The 20207-nt window shown below is 41.3% G+C and overlaps 1 protein-coding gene across 1 annotated transcript in view; it reads right to left on the bottom strand.

Moving 5' to 3' along the window:
* Nucleotides 1–20207, bottom strand: part of EPB41L4A (erythrocyte membrane protein band 4.1 like 4A) — a 294094-nt gene that overhangs the window by 24957 nt on the left and 248930 nt on the right. The gene's annotated exons all lie outside the window — the stretch shown is intronic.

Here is a 20207-nt window from a genome sequence, read left to right as displayed (position 1 = left end):
ATGTATAAATGCTGAACCTGGGAAATCTTACACAGCAACTGTATAATGAAGCTTCAAGATGATACAAGCAATAACCTTACTCCGGCATTCTGCCTACTCTCAGTTCTGCCCTTACCTCACTCCCGAGGGCCCTGTGCAAACCGACTATCTCTCAGGTCAGGTACTTCATCTACCCAATTATTGCAAAGATATGTTCTAGCTTTAAAACTCCTTAAAGCTCTGTTATACTGTGTTTTATTTCCAAGATATGTCAAAGCAAACCTCAACTCTGTCTACAACCTTCCTAGACCATTGCTTCATATGGACCCTCCGCTGCTAATATTAAATCGGCAGATCCCATCTGATTGTGAACTTGTATTTCTCATCAACTGTACTCATTTCTGAATCACCTGCTATAACCAATCAACTTTTTTCCCCCAGTAGTTTGTCTTACCTAGGGAAATTTGTGTTGGTTCTAGGCATCTGTCAACATATCCCCTCAAGACCAGCAAGCAAAAAAAAAATTCATTTGCTTTTCCCTCTTTCCTCCATCTTCAATAAATTATTCCTATTTGCTCTTAAAGGTTCTCTGTCTGCTCTGCTTATTCTGATGCTGTCCCTACTAAAATGAGCTTTGGTGCAATTCTGTTCCAAATTCTCCTCTTTTTCTCATTTTTAAACCTGCTTTGCACTTGCTCAGTAATCTGACAGCATTCCTCAGCCACAACAGCTCGGCACTTCCACAATCATCCCTGTCAAGTTTGATTATGCTCTGGCAGCCCTAAATCATTCATATCAAATGTCTAAATCTTGATCAGTCCTATTAAAGTGGAAATCAAAAACCTCTGCATCTGTGGCCTGTGGAAACGGTCTGTTGCCATGGTTTTGTATGAGCTGTCCCTGCTCTCAATTCTACACTCAAAATGTGTACTATGTAGCCTCGCTGAAGTCAGTGACAGACATTAGGAAAGGCTTGCAATAAATGGTAACCTAGTTCCAGGTCATGAAAAATAATTAGCCACTGACTGAAGTTTGCTATCACCAGAAATATCACCAAGAATTTTTTTGTGGGGCACAAAGCCAATACTGTTCTTCCTCCTCCTTCCCCTGGTAATGCTAGGACAAGGCTAGAACTCCAACAACCTACATCCCCAATCCTGTCCCACTGGGTGCGGGGGAGGGATAAGGGGGAAGGAGGAATCCTATATGGAGTGTACGGTGCTAATGAGGCAATTTTTGGCCTACAGAGCAAATAGTTCAATGTAGGCGAGACCCGAGTATGCAGGGCTGCTTATAAGTATCCTTCAGTCGGTGCTCAAGAATCATGTGTACCAGGGACTCAAACAGGATCAACTCCATGTACTTTAACCCCCGAACTTACTTTTCTAGTTCCGCCCTCATTTCCCAGTTTTAAACCTTTCCCAAGCACAAAACCTTTCCCAAATAGTGATGTCCTGCTCTGACGAAAGCTGACCTGTCTAAGCTGCAATGCCAGAGAGGACAGTTTATTCTCCCAGAAAAAAAGGGCCTTATAGAAGCATTCCAAATTATTCTTTTGTAGTTCTTAAAAATTACTGGACTGACATGAATTTCTCAGCTGTGCATCATTAAAAACCAAGGTCTATGTCCCTTTTGTCCCAATTTATTCACACTAGTCTCAATCCTTTATTCCTCCTTCCCCGTATTACTATTACTCAGATAAGGGTTCAAAAGAACATCTAAAAGTCAAGAAAAACACTAACAGCACACGTGGTGGAACACATTCATGTCAGAAGCACTGACTTCCTCTTTGTTTCAAGGCAGCAGGACCACCGTACAGATACAACAGGGACTTCATGGAATACTGAGCAGTCCACATTCTCATTCATCTATTAGGATCTGCCTATTTGGGGCACTGGCTGAGAGTCAAACAAAGCAATCCATTATCCCTCAGATCTTCACAAACTCCCATGAGGCAGTCAGGGGACAGTGAAGATTAACCAGAGACTAACCAGCTCTGCACAAAAGAGCAGGTCCAAGTTCCTGTTGCACCCTTCCCAGGTCTTTGTTCCATCCTCTTTACTACCTACACTTGCACACAGATGCACATGAAAATGATGAATATGTACACAGACGCCCACGGAATATGGAGTACACAACTGTGTTTACAATGCAAATGTCCCTGACTAAAATTAAGGAAACGTCTTTAGGCCTTTAATTTTATCCAGACTATTCTCATCCTGCTCTTACTCATCTCACTTTTTTTTCATTCTTTATCCCTGACAAGGTTTCCATTTTAATGCTTATGCAAAATTCACCACAGCCTTCAGCCCCCAAACTCCACTTAAAAACTCTGAAAGCCTAGTAACACATTAAAGGTAATGTGGTAATTCACAGATTCTCTCCAGCGAGTGCTCACAAGGCAGCTGATTTTCTTCATGAGCACAAAGGCTATTTTGCAGGGTAGTTTCTCTGAGTGCATACGTGCAGTTATTAGGCACAACATATTCTTAGGGAAAGCTGGTTTGTGAACAGTTTTACTCAGCTAAGCCCACTTCGTAGCCTTCGGAAGAAGGCTAGAACATGGTGGTGGGCTCCAGTCTAGAACAAAGGCTCTTTTGTCACAGATTTAAGATTCAAAACTTCATCCAGTAGAAATCACATAACCAAACATTCATGACAATACTCATTTACCTGCCTTGTTTTCAGTAGGATCCCAGTTTCATGAATCTAACAAAGCCATTTCATAAACAAGTATAGCAAAATACGTTATGTCTAAACTGCTCTTTAAGCATTTTAGTTTCCAATCCTCACATTGAGTGGAAAACCGATACAGTGGAAATACAGTGAGTGCCAGATAAACTAGTTAATCTAAGGTTAACTAACCCATTCATTGTTATTTAAGCCTCCTCAAAAGTTATCCAATCAGGAAATGATAATGGAATGACTAGGATGGGGAATAACGGAAGACAAAAGGAAGCCTCCAACTATAAAATCACTGCATGTGCCGAATCTCCAACCCCAGGTGACTGAGTTTGAATAAGGGTCACGCATGAAATAATCCAAACCAGGCTGAGGGTAAAACACACATAGTCTGGCAATCTTTTACCTCGTGTGGAGAGCAAGCCGTCTGCTCGACCTGCCATTTTTATTGAGTACAGAGACCACTCCTGGGTGGGACAGTAAGGACAGATAGGTCAGGCTATCTTGAGCCAGTGGCACCTAGGTTTACAAGTAAGATTATCTCTGTTTGTGGGTAAATCCAAGTTGTAAACAATCATACAAAGGTAACAGGAATAATCTTTGTTTTAGGTAAAATAAGGTGTAACCTAACATCCAACCAAAAATAAATCAGGAGCAGACCCCAGACAACAGATCCAGACAGGGCTCTGATGTCTGGACAGTGACAAGAAACTAAGCACCAAAGTCTCACCCATGCAGGGCATGACTGGGGAATAAGAAAAGTTGGGGTGGCAGGGACCCACTGGGGTACAATTGAGAGGTCCAGGAACAAGAGTTCAGTTAAACAAAACATACAGTGGATAGAAAGCAGTGTAGGGGACCGGAGAGATAAGGCATTTGCCTTTCATGCAGAAGGTTGGTGTTTTGAATCCCAGCATCCCATATAGTCCCCGAGCCTGCCAGGAGTGATTTCTGAACATAGAGCCAGGAGTAACCCTGAGCACTGCCGGATGTGACCCAAAAACTAAAAAAAAAAAAAAAAAAAGGAGTGTAGGAACAAGATACGGTCATGGTCCACTGGAGGAGAGCTGGGCATGGTAATGTGGATTGGAAAGAGAGAAACAAGACAAGTGACATTGCACAAAGAAAACCAGAAAACCTGGACACGTGTATTTGAATTTTGAATTTTATGATTAACTTCTTAAGCATCTGAGTTTTGTTTTTTGTTTGTTTTTGATGGCCACACCTGGCAATGGTTGTTCCTGGTTCCTCATTCAGGAATCATTCCTGGTAGTACCTAGCCTATAGATGTTGGGGAATGAGCTTGGGTCAGCCTCGTACAAGGCAATCAACCCCCTTACCTGCTATGCCACTCTGGCCCCATGCACTGGAGATTTGTATACAAATCTATCATACAATTATCAAGAATCCATGAGCACAGAAAAAAATCACTTTTGCACCAACACCACCAACTCAGTTTCCTAAAGTCAATCAATTCTTCAAGACTGAGATTTAAATGGACACTTCATAATGTTTTGGAGTTCACATAGAATCTGCCCTTCTGATAAAAAGTACAGACCCTATCCACAGAAAAGCAGACAATTTTCAATTTAACAAATGTCATGGTTTCAGGGAATCCCTAAGATGTAACAAGGAAAAAATTGTTGGTACAGTGCCAGAGAACTAGCCTGAAAGAATGATGTGTGTGTGTGTGTGTGTCTGTATTTGTCTTTGTGTGTGTTTGTGTGCCTGCCTTCTACACAAAGTACCAAGTTTAACTCTAAGCACAGAAAGTATTGCAGGGAAAGCCCCAGAAGCCCCCTTGCCTTAGGTCTGAGTGCCACATTACCAGTCTAGTCCATTTGGCTGAATATTGGCAGGAAGACTCTCCTGGGGCCACTGAGCACTGCTTAGGAGTTCTCTCTCTCTCTCTCTCTCTCTCTCTCTCTCTCTCTCTCTCTCTCTCTCTCTCTCTCTCTCTCTCTCTCTCTCTCTCTTACTGTCTCTGTCTCTGTCTCTCTCTCTCTCTCTCTCTCTCTCTCACACACACACACACACACACACACACACACACACACACACGTGCGTGCGCGCGTATACAAATATCTGGTATAAGAACAAATTTGTATAGTCAGAAAAAGTGAGAGTATAGGAGAAGCACAAAGGAAAAGTAAAAAGAACCAGAAAAGGAGAAGAAAGTAAGCACAGCAAAGAGGCAATAACTCCAGAATAGGTAAAAAGCAAGAGGAATTTTATATCCTCAAGTTCTCTGATCTATTACATAATTTGTATTTAATACTTACAGTGATTTTTTTTAAAAAAATAAAACAGATTAAGGCCAAAATAATAGTAACAGCAGGTAGGGAGTTTGCCTTGCATGCAATTGATTGAGATTTCATCCCTGCCATTTGATTTGGTCCTTGGAGTACTGCCAGGAATGTTTGCTGAGTGCAGTTAGAATTAACACTGAATAGCTCCAGATATGACCTCCAAAACTAAAACAAACCAAAAACTCCCACCAACACACACACACACACACACACACACACACACACACACATCAGGTGCTATACATTACACTCTAAAAATGAGAAAATTAAGATTTAAATTGGTTAACTTGAAGCAGGCCCAAAAGAGAATTAAGAGCTGGACTCAATTAAAATGGGCAAATGTTCTGGATACAGGCTGCTGAGCATGAAAATAATGTTCCCTCATTGTCCTTCCCCAAAGCCTATACACAGAAGACAGTATGTGTGTAGACAGGAATTTGTAAAGCATGAAATCTAACTATGAGGGTATGCATGCTCAGAGAAGCAGCTCAGAATGGAATTTCTTCACCACCTGGGCCCATGGTCTGCAAGCTGACCTTTCTAAAATCTGCTTCCAGGGTCTACAGAGATCGTACAGTAGATAAGGTGCTTTCTTTGCATTTGACTCGTCAAAGTTCCATCCCCAGCACTCCAGATGGTTCCAGAGCTCCTCCAGGAGTGAGCCTGAACAAGGCTGTGTGTGGCCCTAAAACAAAAGCCACAGGAAAAACTTCCAGGTCTTCTCTTAGATAAGCTATTCTCTTATCTAGATGACCATAAATGAAAACTGTCTTCTGGGATGCTGAGTTCAATGTCTTCTAACCTGCTAGCTGGTCTGCAATTTATAGTTTGTTTCTACTCATTTGACTGGTCCCATGGAGTAGCCATGGAATCAGATCTTCCTGGATACAGGTCAAAAGCCCACTGCGTGGCACAATCAAGACTCTGAACCAAATCAAAGCTTTTGAGGATTCTTGAGCAGACACCAAAAAGGACAAATGGTACAAGATAGAAAACAAAAATGAGGATGAGAATAGAGATGAACATAAAGAATCGAACATTAGATAAGATATATATATATATGTTTTTGGTTTTGGGGTCACACCTGGCAGTGCTTAGGGGTTACTCCTGGCTCTATGCTCAGAAATCACCTCTGGCAGGCACAGGAGACCATATGGGATGTCAGGATTCGAACCACCGTCCTTCTGCATGAAAGGAAAACACCTTATCTCCATGCTATCTCTCCGGCCCCTATCTTGGATATTTTAAGAAGAAATAGTGTCTACCTTCCAGCTGATTTGGGGGGTGGGGTGAGTTTGGGCCACACACGGTGACACTCAGGGGCTACTCCTGGCTATGGGCTTAGAAATCACTCCTGGCTTGGGGGACACTGGGAATCGAACTGAGGTCTGTCCTGTGTCAGTTGCGTGCAAGGCAAACGCCCTACCACTGTGCCATTATTCCAGTCCCCCAGCTGATTATTAAAGAAGGGAGTAAAAACTATTTTCTCAAACTTCAATCCCTAAAGAAATTACAGAATTCTCAGTCCAGGTTATAAAAACACTTCAGCAGAAAAGGGTTGAGAAAGATGCAGCCGATCATTGCAATAAAGGGTGGGGGCAGCATCTTGATGTAGAAACAGCTGTGAAGTGAAACCTGTACAGTCAACCAAATCTCACATGTTTCATCAAAGGCAAATTTATAAATAATTATACTTCACAACTATTATACTTCACTACTATTCTGGGTAAAATATAAACATTGCTGGGCTGGAGCAGTATCCTTGTAGGCTACTAACCTGAGTTTTCTCCTTGACATCCTCTATGGTTCCTCAAGCCTTCGAGGCGTGATTGATCCCTTATCTCATAGCAAGGAGTAAGCCCTTAGCATCCCAGGTGTAGATCCAAAATATAACAAACTATCTGGGCTAGAGTGATAGCACAGCAATTAGGGTGTTTGCCTTGCACATGGCTGATTCAAGACTAACCCCAGTTCAATCCCTGGCATTCCATATGGTCCCCTGACCCTATCAGGAGTGATTTCTGGGTGCAGAGCCAAGAGAAACCCCTGAGCGCTGAAGGGTGTAGTCTCAAGACAAAACAAAACAAAACAAAAAAAGCTATCTGTGGACATAGATATATAACAATTTTATAAATCTCTATAGGTCTATGTATAGATATAGTATATCTATACATATATATAAATATATATATAAATATATAGATATATAGATAACATTGTTTTTACTATTTGCATATTCAACAAAATGAGTCATTTAAACTATTTTCCCTAGAAATTGCAAAACAGTCTAGGCTCAAAGAATAGAATAAACAAATGGAATAAACAGATGGAATTGCATCAAATTAAGAAGCTTCTATATCACAAATGACAAGAATAAAAAGTAACACTTCAAAAAAATTTTTTAAAAAAAGGGGGCCAGAGTGGTGGCACAAGTGGTAGGGTGTTTGCCTTGTGTGTGCCCAACTAGGATGGATGGCAGTTTGATCCCCAGGTGCCATATGTTCCCCAAGCCAGGAGCAATTTCTGAGTGCATAGCGAGGAACAACCTCTGAGTATCACTGGGTATGGCCCAAAAGAACAAAAATTAATAAAATAAAATTAAAAAAAAAAACACCCTATAGATAGGAAGAAAATATTTGCTAACCAATCATGTGAAAAAGAGTTCATATCCAAGATACATAAAGTATAAGAAAAACCATCAATCCCATCAAAAATAAGGGTATAGGAGGCATGAACAGAAACATCCTCCAAAAAGACTTAGATGGTCAAAATGCATATAAAAATGCTCTAATTAGGGGCCGGAGAGATAGTATGAAGGTAAGGCATTTGCCTTGCATGTAGAAGTATGGTAGTTCAAATCCCGGCATCCCATATGGTCCCCCGAGCCTTCCAGGAGTGATTTCTGAGCTTGTAGCCAGGAGTAACCTCTGAAAGCTGCTGGGTGTGACCCAAACCTCTCCCCCCCCCAAATGCTCTAATTGCTAATCATCTGGGAAATTCGCAATGAGACAATTACGTAACACCAGTGAAATTGGTAACAATACAAAGAAATAGAACAACCAGTGTTAGTGTAAATGTGGGAAAAAAGGGCCCTAGGAGGAATATGGACTACTTTATCCTTTTTTGGAAAAAAATGAACACTATAAGAACTAGGAATTGAGCTTCCATATGCCCCAGCAATTCAACTTTTTGGCATCTACTCAAGGGGTTAAACATTCTATTCAGAAGAGACTTTTGCATGCATATGTTCATTGCAGCACTATTGACAATAGCCAAAATCTGGAAACAACCCCATATTCAAGAACAGATATATGGGTAAAAAAAAAAACTATGGGACATATATAAAACGGAATATTCCTCAGCTGTAAGAAAAAAAAAGTTGAACTCATAAAATTTGCTGTTATGTGGATGAAACTAAAGAGTTATGCTGAGTGAAGTTAGTCAGAGAAGAGAGACAGACACAGAATGATTTCTTATATAGTATATGAGAAAACATAGTAGGGGTATAATAAATGCAAAAGGCAACAGAAACTGAGAACTGGTGTCCAGCAGGAAGCTTGCTCTGGTGAGGTGGTGGGGGAAGTAAGAGGGCAGAGAAAAAGGGACAGTGGAATAGTGATGGAGGGAAGTGGGCACGTTAGTGGAGGCTTGGTGCTGGAATGTACTATGCTTCAAACCTGAGTTATATATGAATCCTTAAAATTAGCAGCATTATAAATAATGATGTCTAAAATATTTTTTTAATTTAAGAAAAGAGATTATGTGAACAAAAATATCTATAGGGGTACCAGACGTAACAGGTAAGCCTATTTTGTATTAAAGGAAATGCAAATCTCTAATGAGATATCTATTGCCTATGAGATAAACTATTAATCAAAAGACAGAAAAGTCTAATGCTGGAAAACATATGGAGAGAAGGATATTTTTCAAGCATTGGGGTCGGCAGATTTCCACTGTGTGAAGTGGCAAGGACATCTGCAGTAAATGAAAAACCCACCAGAACTAGTTATTCCATTTTTGGGGTATCTACTATAAGAGTACAAAAACACTAAGTCAAAGATCTCTTCCAAGATCCCCCCTTCCCTTATTGAATCACTATTTACAACTGTCAAAATTAAAACAATCTCAGATGGTCCCACTAATGACAAGTGAAGATGCTGTAGATTCATAGAATGGGATACTACCCAGCCATAAAGATGAAAATCCTGTCATTTACAAGAGCACCGATGGACCTAGAGTGCATTTTGCTAAATGACATAACCAGAGGAGAAAGACAAAGGCAACACCGTTTCATACATATGTGGTCTATAGAGAAAACAAATGGACGAACTGCAATAGGAAAGAAAGGTAGAAAGATGGTGTGGCTGGGACCGGAGCGATAGTGCAATAGGAGTGTGTTTGCCTTGCACACGGCTGACCCAGGACGGACCTAGGTTCAATCCTCAGGGTCCCATATGGTTCCCCAAGCCAGGAGCGATTTCTGAGTGCATAGCCAGGATTAACTCCTGAGCATCACTGGGTGTGCCCCCCCCCAAAAAAAAAAAAGAAAAAGAAAAAGAAAAGTGGCGTGGTCAATTGGATCAGTGAAATGGTGTAAAGAGAACAGAAGCAAATGTACTTCAGACAGGCAATGGTCTATAATGATATATGCCTAAAACACACATCACAGACACTGAGCTATAAGGATGAATGCCTAAAACATATATAATATTAAATTATTCAATTAAATTTAAAAAATAAGACAAGAAATAAAACTATATAAGGAGTAGCAAAGAAAATGTGAAAACATTCAGGCTCGAGAAAGAAAATGTGACTGTCCAGGGCTCCAAGGTATCAAAGTCAGGTTTGAAAACAAATCTGCCCCAAGCAGTTCCTCACAAAGAAAGTGTAAGTCTCACTGTTAGGGGGCAGCCCCGGCTGAGAAATAGGTGAAGTGCTCAAGGCTGAATTCAAAACCAGACTCCGCAGAAAGCAGGTGCTTCCACGGCTAAGATTCAGTTTGTTCTGTTCTCAGGTTCCTGGAGTCCTTCACTAAAGCACAAGAGAGACTGCAAGAGCGGGGCCAGCATAGTCTGCAGAGATAAGAAAGGTCAGAGAAAGGAAGAGCTTAATCCTGCGCCTCGGTGGAGTCCTCCACACACGCAGGGAAGTGGACAACAGCTCAAGGACTCTTGCATCACAGACTGAAGATCCAAGGACTGTTTCAGAAAATGAAGACATTCTGGCTCCACCAGCAGGGCCACAGCCAGACCAATGTGTCCTGGCTAGCAATGCGGGGGAGGGGTGTCTGGTAAAATTTCAAAGGGGTCAGTAGGAGCATAGTCTAATGGGCTGGAACCGAGGGACAGAAAGACGGGTGCATTCCTGGAGTGCACTGTCAGGGGCTGTACTGAAAGTTTCAGAAACAGACAGTGAGGGGGAAACACATTTACCCCTCTGCCTGCCAAAGAGCTGGGCTGGCTGTGTGTGGGTGGGGAGGGGTCTCTCCTCTAAGACACAACTCCTGAGAACAGACACTCCCCCCCACGCCTCTGAAGGCAGTATTTCTAAAGGGAAAATAAATGTGTGGCTGTTTCAGTTATTCTCATCACCAGTCTTACAAATAAATCATCATAATTCAAAAATATTCTAAAATACACTAAATTTTTGGGCTGGAGCGATATTACAGCAGTTAGGTGCTTGCCTTGCATGCAGCCAACCCGAGTTTGATCCCTGGCATCTCATAGGATTCTCTGAGCTATGCCAGTAGTAATTCCTGAGTGCAGAATCAGGAGAAACCCGTGACCATTGCCATCTGTGGCCCAAAGAACAAATGTCAGATATGAAGACATTCAAAAATAGGAGCCAGAGCGGTGGTGCAGAGCTTGCCGGTGCTAGCCTAGGATGGATTGCAGTTCGATCCCCTGGTGTCCAATATGGTTCCCCAAGCCAGGAGCAATTTCTGAGCATATGGCCAGGAGTAGTCCGTGAGTGTCACCGGGTGTGCCCCTCCCAAAAAAAACAACAACCAAGTTTAGCTTAGAGAGTTAATAGACTGAGGAGAGGGGCAGAAAAAAAAGTGTTACCTAAAGGCTCTTAATTTTCAAATTACTGGAATACGAGGTCTGGGAACAGTGTGTGTGTGTGTGTGTGTGTGTGTGTGTGTGTGTGTGTGTGTGTGTGTGTGTGTGTGTGTGTGTGTGTGTGTGTGTGTGTATACATCCTGTATTCACTCTTTTATCTACCACTTCTCTCAGGGGAAGACAATTTTCGAATATTTTACCTTAGCTTCCTCTTTTATCACACATCCATTTTTTTTATTTATTTATTTTTTTGATTTTTGGGTCACACCCGGCGGTGTTCAGGGGTTACTCCTGGCTGTCTGCTCAGAAATAGCTCCTGGCAGGCACGGGGGACCATGTGGGACACCGGGATTCAAACCAATCACCTTTGGTCCTGGATCGGATGCTTGCAAGGCAAACGCCGCTGTGCTATCTCTCCGGGCCCCACACATCCATTTTTAAGAGGTAAAACCCACTTAGGCTGTTAAGCAATAGAAAGCTATTTGCCTGTTGACAGTTTCCCTTCTTCCCATGTTGATTGTCACCGAACAAGTCAGGGCTTTCAGTCCACAAAACTGGGAGTCCCTTGAACCCATGCTTTTCTCTATTATGTCTATCTTGTTTTCTTTTTTTTGGTTTTTCGGCCACACCAATTTGATGCTCAGGGATTACTCCTGGCTACGCCCTCAGAAATTGCCCCTGGCTTGGGGGGAACCATATGGGACGCCAGGGGATCGATCCATGGTCCTTTCCTTGGCTATTGCTTGCAGCCACCTTACCTCTAGCGCCACCTCGCCGGCCCCTATCTTGTTTTCTTAATCATCATGGCACCCATTTTTGGCCTTTCACCCAGGCCTGGACTCCAACGACCAAAACCAAACAAACAAATATAAAAAATAAAATAGGGCTGGAGCCATAGCACAGAGGTAAGGGCATTTGCCTTGCACAAGGCTGACCGGGAATGGACCAGGTTTGATCCCCAGCATCCCATATGATCCCCCAAAATGCCAGGAGCAATTCCTGAGTGCAGAGCCAGGAGTAACACCTGAGCACCATTGGGTGTGGCCCCCAAATAATAATAAAATAAAATAAATAAATTTAAATAAATTAAATCAAATTAAAATTCAATGAGAGAAAAATTGATCTGAAAAATTGTCGAAAGAAACTCTTGAAAGACAAAATATCTACGAGAAATTAACTGGAATTAAGCTTAGTAATAAACTAAGAATGTAATGGCAAGGCTTCTTTCCATAGACAGCAATTGTCAAAGATAATCTTATTCTGCACTCAAGAATTACTTCTGGAGGCTGGGAAAAATCTACGCCTGCCCAGTGGTTCTCGACTGTGAGAAAATGTGAGTGCTTCCTGTGTGTGTTTTTGTACTGTCCTGGCTCCTGAACCTCTCAGGAGTGGGCCGAAAAGGGCTCAGAAAATTCGTACTCCCAGAGGCACATTCATGGGCAGAATGCCAAGGAACTGCGTAAAATCATGAAAACCGGCTATAAGCAGTACTTTGCAGAAGGCAGGCCCCCTGTTTGTGACGTCACGCTGGGAAAAATCTACGCTTGCCCAGTGGTTCCCGACTGTGAGAAACTGTAAGTGCTGCCTGTGTGTGTTTTTCTGCTCTCCCAGAGGCTCCATAAGAGCACAGCCGCTCCGCTTCACTACGTGGCCATGCGCTCTTTCTAATGAAAGAACGCCACTGCAACAAGAAGAAAAAATCAAACTAGGAACTGTTCTGGATCACTGAAGCCCAACATTTCTCTCCGAACTGTCTTCTCTGCTGCAAGCTCGGGCCTAAGATTTGACCCTGTGTGAGGCTTCATCCACAGAGGGTTCCCCTTCTTTGGAGGCGAGTGGACCCACCCAGAAAGGGCGGAGCCAGAGGAACTTGGTCTCGCACATCATCTAGCCAATGAATACCACCACAACACGTAGAAACACCCACTATACAAGTGTGACAATGGGGAAACAACGCAGGCCAGCATCACACATAGAGAATGAAGAGGACAATTCTGATGACCAGAAAACGGCCAACCAACTAATCAGTCTCTCAGATAAGGAGTTTAGACAAGCAATATGGAAGATGCTCAAAGAACTCAAAGAAACCATGGATCGAGTTGAACAGAACACTAATAAGAACCAAGAAAATATGAAGACAGAAATCACAAAACTCCAAACTGAAATAACAGGTCAACTAACAGGCCTGAAAAAGTCAGTAAACGAATCGAATGAAAAAATGGATAGGCTCTCCAACAGGGTAACAGAAGTTAAGAATAGAATTAGTGCTGTGGAAGATGAGATAAATAACAACTCCAGACAGCAGGAGAGATTGGAAAAAAAACTTAACGCAAATGAACAGACAATGGAAAAATTAGTCAAAGAATGGGAACAGATGAAAACAGAAGTCTATGATAAGCTCAACAGAAACAATTGAAGAATCAATGGAGTCCCAGAGATCCAGGAAGAAAAACTCCAGGAAGAATCAATAGTCAGAACATCATTAAAGAGAAAGTTCCAGAGCTAAAGAATATATGAAATCAAATTCTGCATGCCCGATGAGTACCAACCAAAAGAGACCCCAGAAAAAATACCCCAAGACACATCTTAGTCACAATGACGAATCCTACAGATAGAAACAGAATTCTGAAAGCAGCAAGATCAAAAAGGGAAATTACATTCAAGAGAACATCCTTGAGATTTACAGCAGACCTGTCACCAGAAACACTCAAGGCCAGAAAGCAGTGGTGGGACATAGTGACAAAACTCAATGAAATAAATGCTTCGCCTAGAATACCGCACCCAGCACAACTCACTTTCAGGTTGGAAGGAAGAATACATGGTTTCGGGGCCAGTGAGGTGGTGCTAGAGGTAAGGTGTCTGCCTTTTAAGTACTAGCCAAGGAAGGACCACAGTTTGATCCTCCTGCATCCCATATGGCCCCTCAAGCCAGGGGCAATTTCTGAGTGCTTAGCTAGGAGTAATCCCTGAGCATCAAATGGGTGTGGCCCCCCCCAAAAAAAAACATGGTTTCACAGACAAACAACAGCTCAGAAACTTTAAAGACTCAAAACCATTCGTAAGAAAAAACCTGAAAAACCTATTTTAAGAAAAGCTGACCAAAAGACACACCAAATTAAGATATAAAGATAGCAATAAATCCCAGGATAATTCTTTCTCTCAAAGTCAATGGACTAAATGCACCAGTTAAGAGACACAGAGTGGCTAAATGCATCAAAAAACTCAATCCAACCTTCTGCTGCCTACAAGAAACAAACCTGAATAGTCAGAATAAACATAGACTCAAAATAAAAGGCTGGAGGAAAATTATCCCAGCAAACAACATCCATAAAAAAGCTGGAGTGGCCATACTAATATCAAATGATACAAACTTTATATTTAGAAAAGTTGTAAGGGACAAAGATGGATATTTTGTATTAATCAAGGGGTATGTAAAGCAGGTAGAAATCACTCTCCTAAACATATATGCACCAAACGAAGGGCCAGAAAAATATTGAATACAATTGTTGACAAATCTGAAAAATAATTTCAATAACAACATAATAATTGTGGGGGACCTCAACACAGCTTTGCCAACACTGGATAGGTCAACCAGACTGAAACCCAACAAGAATATACTAGACCTGAGGAGAGAAATGGAAGAAAGAGGCCTAGTGGATATATATATAGGACACTCCATCCCCAGAAACCTGGATACACATTCTTCTCCAATGTACATGGGACATTCTCCAGGATAGACTACATGCTGGCACATAAAACATACCTCCATAATATCAAGAGGATAGAAATTTTTCAGGCTACCTTCACTGACCACAAGGCTCTGAGATTATATGTGAATTCCAAAGGGACACAGAAGAAACACTTTAACACCTGGAAGTTAAACAGACTCATACTGAATAACCAGTGGGCCCGAGATGAAATCAAAAAGGAAATCAAAACGTTCCTGAAAACTAATGATAATAAAGACACAAACTATCAGAACTTATGGGACACAGCAAAAGCAGTACTGAGAGGAAAATTTATACCTTTGCAAGCACATATCAGGAAGGAAGAAGGGGCCTACCTGAATAGCTTAATGGCACAGCTCATAGTATTAGAAAGTGCTCAACAAAAGGACCCAAAAATAGGGAGACAGAAGGAAATAACAAAGCAGAGAGCAGAAATCAATGAAGTGGAAACCCAAAAAACAATCCAAAAGATCATCGAAAGCAGAAGTTGTTTCTTCGAAAAAATAAACAAAATTGATAGACCATTAGCAAAACTAACAAAGAAAGAGAGAGAGAAAATCTTGATAACTCATATTAGAAATGAAAAAGGGGAGACCACTTCCAATACTGCAGAGATTCAAAGAAACTATTTTGAGAAACTCTTTGCCACTAAATATGAGAACCTGGAAGAAATGGATAAATTCTTGGACTCTTATAACCCCCCACAGTTGAATAAAGAGAATGTAGCATATCTAAACAACCCCATCACTATTGATAAAATTAAAACAGTAATCAAATGTCTGCCCAAAAACAAAAGCCCTGGCCAAGATGGATTCACTAGTGAATTCTTTCAAACTTTCCAAGAGGAACTACTACCAATCCTGGCAAGACTCTTTCATGAAATTGAACAAACGGAAACACTTCCAAATAGCTTTTATGAAGCCAACATTAACTTGATACCTAAACCAGAGATGCTAACAAAAAAAGAAAATTACACACCAATATCACTGATGAACACAGATGCAAATATCCTCAACAAAATACTGGCAAATAGGATTCAATGCCTCAATAACAAGATCAACCACTATAATCAAGTAGGTTTCATTCCAGGTATGCAAGAATGGTTTAACATCCGTTAATCTATCAACATAATACACAACATCAACAAGAAAAATAAAAATCATATGATCATATCAATAGATGCAGAGAAAGCATTTGATAAGGTCCAACACCCATTCTTTTTTTTTTTTTTTTTTTTTTTTTTGGTTTTTGGGGCACACCCTGTGACGCTCAGGGGTTACTCCTGGCTATGCGCTCAGAAGTTGCTCCTGGCTACTTGGGGGACCATATGGGACGCCGGGGGATCAAACCGCGGTCCATCCTAGGCTAGCGCAGGCAAGGCAGGCACCTTACCTCCAGCGCCACCGCCCGGCCCCCACCAACACCCATTCTTGATCAAAACTCTCAGCAAGATGTGAATGAAAGGAACCTTTCTCAATATAGTTAAGGCAATCTGCCACAAGCCAGTGGCAAATATTGTCCTCAGTGGAGAAAAACTAACAGCCTTTCCTCTAAATTCTGGCACAAGACAAGGCTGTCCTCTCTCACCACTCCTATTCAACATAGCACTAGAAGTCCTTGCTATAGTGATCAGGCAAGTAAAAGATATCAAGGGAATCCAGAAAGGAAAGGTAGAAGTCAAGCTCTCACTGTTTTCAGATGGCATCATATTCTACTTAGAAAACCCTAAAGACTCTACCAAAAAGCTTCTAGAAACAATAGATTCATATAGCAAGGTGGCAGGCTACAAAATTAACACACAAAAATCAATCACCTTTCTATACACCAATAATAATAGGGAAGAAAACAACCCCATTCACATTAGTGTCACACAAACTCAAATATCTTGGAGTCAACTTGACTAAAGATGTCAAGGATTTATACAAAGAAAAGTATAAAACTTTACTCCAAGAAATAAGAGAGGACACACGGAAATGGAAATACATACTCTACTAATGAATTGGCAGGATTAACATAATTAAAAAGGCAATACTCTTCAAAGCATTGTGCAGATTTAATGCAATCCCTCTAAAGATACCCATGACATTCTTCAAAGAAGTGGATCAGGCACTTTTAAAATTCATTTGTAACAATAAAAACCCTCGAATAGTCAAAGCAATTATTGGGAAAAAGAATATGGGAGGCATTACGTTCCCCAACTTTAAACTGTATTACACAGCAATATTTATCAAAAAAGCTTGGTATTGGAATAAAGACAGACCTAGACTTGAGTACTCAGAGAATATTCCCCAGACATAAAATAATCTAATCTTTGATAAAGGAGCAAGAATTCCTTAAAATGGAGCAAAAAAAGCCTGTTCAACAAGTGGTGTTGGCACAACTGGCTAGCCACTTGCAAAAAAGCGAACTTAGACCCCCAGCTAACATCATATATGAAGGTAAAATCCAAATGGATTAAAGACCTTGATATCAGACCTGAAACCATAAGGTACATAGAACAACACGTAGGTATAACACTCCATGACATTGAGACTGAAGGCATCTTCAAGGAGGAAAGTGTACTCTCCAAGCAAGTGAAAGCAGAGATTAACAGATGGTAATATATTAAACTGAGCAGCTTCTGCACCTCGAAGGTAATAGTACCCAGGATACAAGAGTCACCCACTGATTGGGAGAAACTATTCATCCAATACCCATCAGATAAGGGGCTAATATCCAAAATATACAGAGCACTGACAGAACTCTACAAGAAAAAAACATCTAATCCCATCAAAAAATGGAGAGAAGAAATGGACACTTTGATAAAGAAGAAATACAAATGGCCAAAAGGCACATGAAAAAATGCTCCACATCACTAATCATCAGGGAGATGCAAATCAAAACAACTATGAGGTACCACCTGAAACCACAGAGACTGGCACACATCACAAAGAATGAGAACAAGGAGTGTTGGCGGGGATGCAGTGAGACAAGAACTCTTATCCACTGCTGGTGGGGATGCCGACTAGTTCAACCTTTTTGGAGAGCTATGTGGAGGTTCCTCCAAAACAGGAAAATTGAGTTCCCATATGATCCAGCTATACCACTCCTAGGAATATACCCTAGGAACACAAAAATGCAATACAAAAACCCCTTCCTTACACCTATATTTATTGCATCACTATTTACCATAGCAAGACTCTGGAAAAAACCAAGATTCCCTTCAATGGATGAATGGCTAAAGAAACAGTGGTACATATACACAATGAAATATTATGCAGCCGTCAGGAGAGATGAAGTCAAGAAATTTTCCTATATGGATGTACATGGAATCTATTATGCTGAGTGAAATAAATCAGAGAGAAAGAGAAAGACAAGAATGGTTACAGTCATCTATGGGTTTTAAGAAAAATGAAAGACATTTCTCAACAATTTTCAGAGACGTTACAGCCAACCTCATGAACTTCACCACAAAGAGTGATGAGTTTAGTTAGAGAAATAACTACATTGCGAACTATCCTAACAATGAGAATATATGAGGGAAGAGGACAGCCTGTCTAGAGTATAGGTAGGGGCAGGGAGGGGAAGAGGGATATTTGGGTCATTGTAATGGGAATGTTGCAGGGTGATGGGGGGGGTGTCATCTGATATGACTGAAACCCAACCACAATCATGTTTGTAATGAAGCTGTTTAAATAAAAAATATTAAAAAAAAAAAAAGAATTACTTCTGGTAGGCTACAGGGACCATATGGGATGCCAGAGATTGAACCCAAGTTGGCCAGTGCAAGGCAAATGCCCTATTCCCGCTACCTGCTATATATTATTACTACTGCCCCTAAATAGCGCCTCTTCTTTTTTGTTGCTGCTGTTATTTGTTCATTTGTTTTGTTTGTTTTGGGATCACACCCATCAATGCCAAGGAGATACTGTCTGTGCACTCCTCTTCATGCTAGAGGGACCATATGGGATGCTGGAGATCTAAGTTGGCCTGGCTGCATACAAAGCAAAAGCTCTCCTTGTTCCAGCCCCCAGTATTTTTTTTATAACAAAAAAGGTCACCCTGAGTATTTTGGCCTCAGAAGACTATTTTTAAATATGCACATAAGAATTAGACTATCACTGAACACAACTAGAATGTACCAAGCATAAAAGAAATACATTTTTGTTAATATATTGACTTGATCAATGGTACAAAAGTATGGATTGTAAGTGTGATGGGGGAAGGGATATGATTTCTTCTTTTGTTTTGTTTTATGTTGTTTGTGCAAGAGTACAGAAGCTCAGAGCAGCCTAAGGAGAATTACTTCTCACATCTGATTGTTTCAGAAGGAGAAACTAAAATTATGTCCTTAAGAAGGTGTTATAATAACACCTTGAAAACTCACCCATGTCACGTGTGACTCCAGCCCTGAGATGGCTTCACACAGAAAATTTTTCTCAGGAAAAGGTGCAGGTTCACAGAACTGGCTGTGTTATTACTATGTAGGCTTGTAGAAAGGATGGAGGATCCAATTTGTGCATAACAGTAAGTAGGACTCTCTCTGAGCTTACAAAGAAAAGAAGGACCCTGGTCCAACTCCTTCATTCCAAAGGCAAGAAAATGACACCAGAAAAGCAAAGCAAATGGCCAGCACTGCACATCACAGGAAAGTTGGCTTCTCAACAGTAGCACTGCTGACATTGGAAAGCAGGCTGGGGACTGTCCTATGCAAGATCAGATGTTCAGCAGCAGCCTTGTCCAGTGGCAATCCTCATTGCCCAACTATGACCATCATAGGTGTCCCAAAGATGAGAGATGATTCAGACTGAAGGTCATCTGCATGCTCTGCATATAGCAGACCCTGGTTAAATACCTGGCATCGTATGGACCACTAAGCATCACTGGGGGCCTTCCTGGAGACCCGGGAGCACTGCAAGGATGATCTGGTTAATCCCCAGCACTGCAGGGATGAGTAGCATCAATCTCTGACCTTTGCTTTGACCTTCTGGCCTGTTTACAAAGTCACCAGGTTGGGCTGGAGCAAAGGGCATTTGCCTTGCACGTGCCCAACCAGGGTCTGATCACTGGCACCACATAGAGTCCTCTGAAGTCTGCCAGGAGCGATTCTTGAATACAGAGTCAGTATTAAGTGCTGAGCACAGCAAGGTGTGTCCTACCCAAAAAATAAAAAAGCAATGCTGGGGGGACTTTCCCTTCCTATCCTCCCTCAAGAAAAAAATGAAAAAAGAAAAAAAAAAAGGTTGGTTGAGTTTTTTTTTTTCTTTTTGGGGGGTGGGGGGGACATTTGGAGCTGGCTTCAGAGAAGCATAGGAAAGAACCAAATTACCCTCAGCTGAGAAAGTGGCCTATCTGAGGATCAAATTCCTTTCCCTCATAGCCTGATACTCCTTCCTCACAATGTAAATATTCATCCTCCAACAAATATTTTGGAAGTATGGAGAACTTATTTATGCATTCAGTGTTTC

The sequence above is a fragment of the Suncus etruscus genome, chromosome 6 (assembly GCF_024139225.1).
Source record: "Suncus etruscus isolate mSunEtr1 chromosome 6, mSunEtr1.pri.cur, whole genome shotgun sequence".
NCBI classification, from domain to species: Eukaryota; Metazoa; Chordata; class Mammalia; order Eulipotyphla; family Soricidae; genus Suncus; species Suncus etruscus.
The sequence above is the reverse complement of the archived record's forward strand: the minus strand, read 5'-3'. Positions and strand labels throughout refer to the sequence as shown.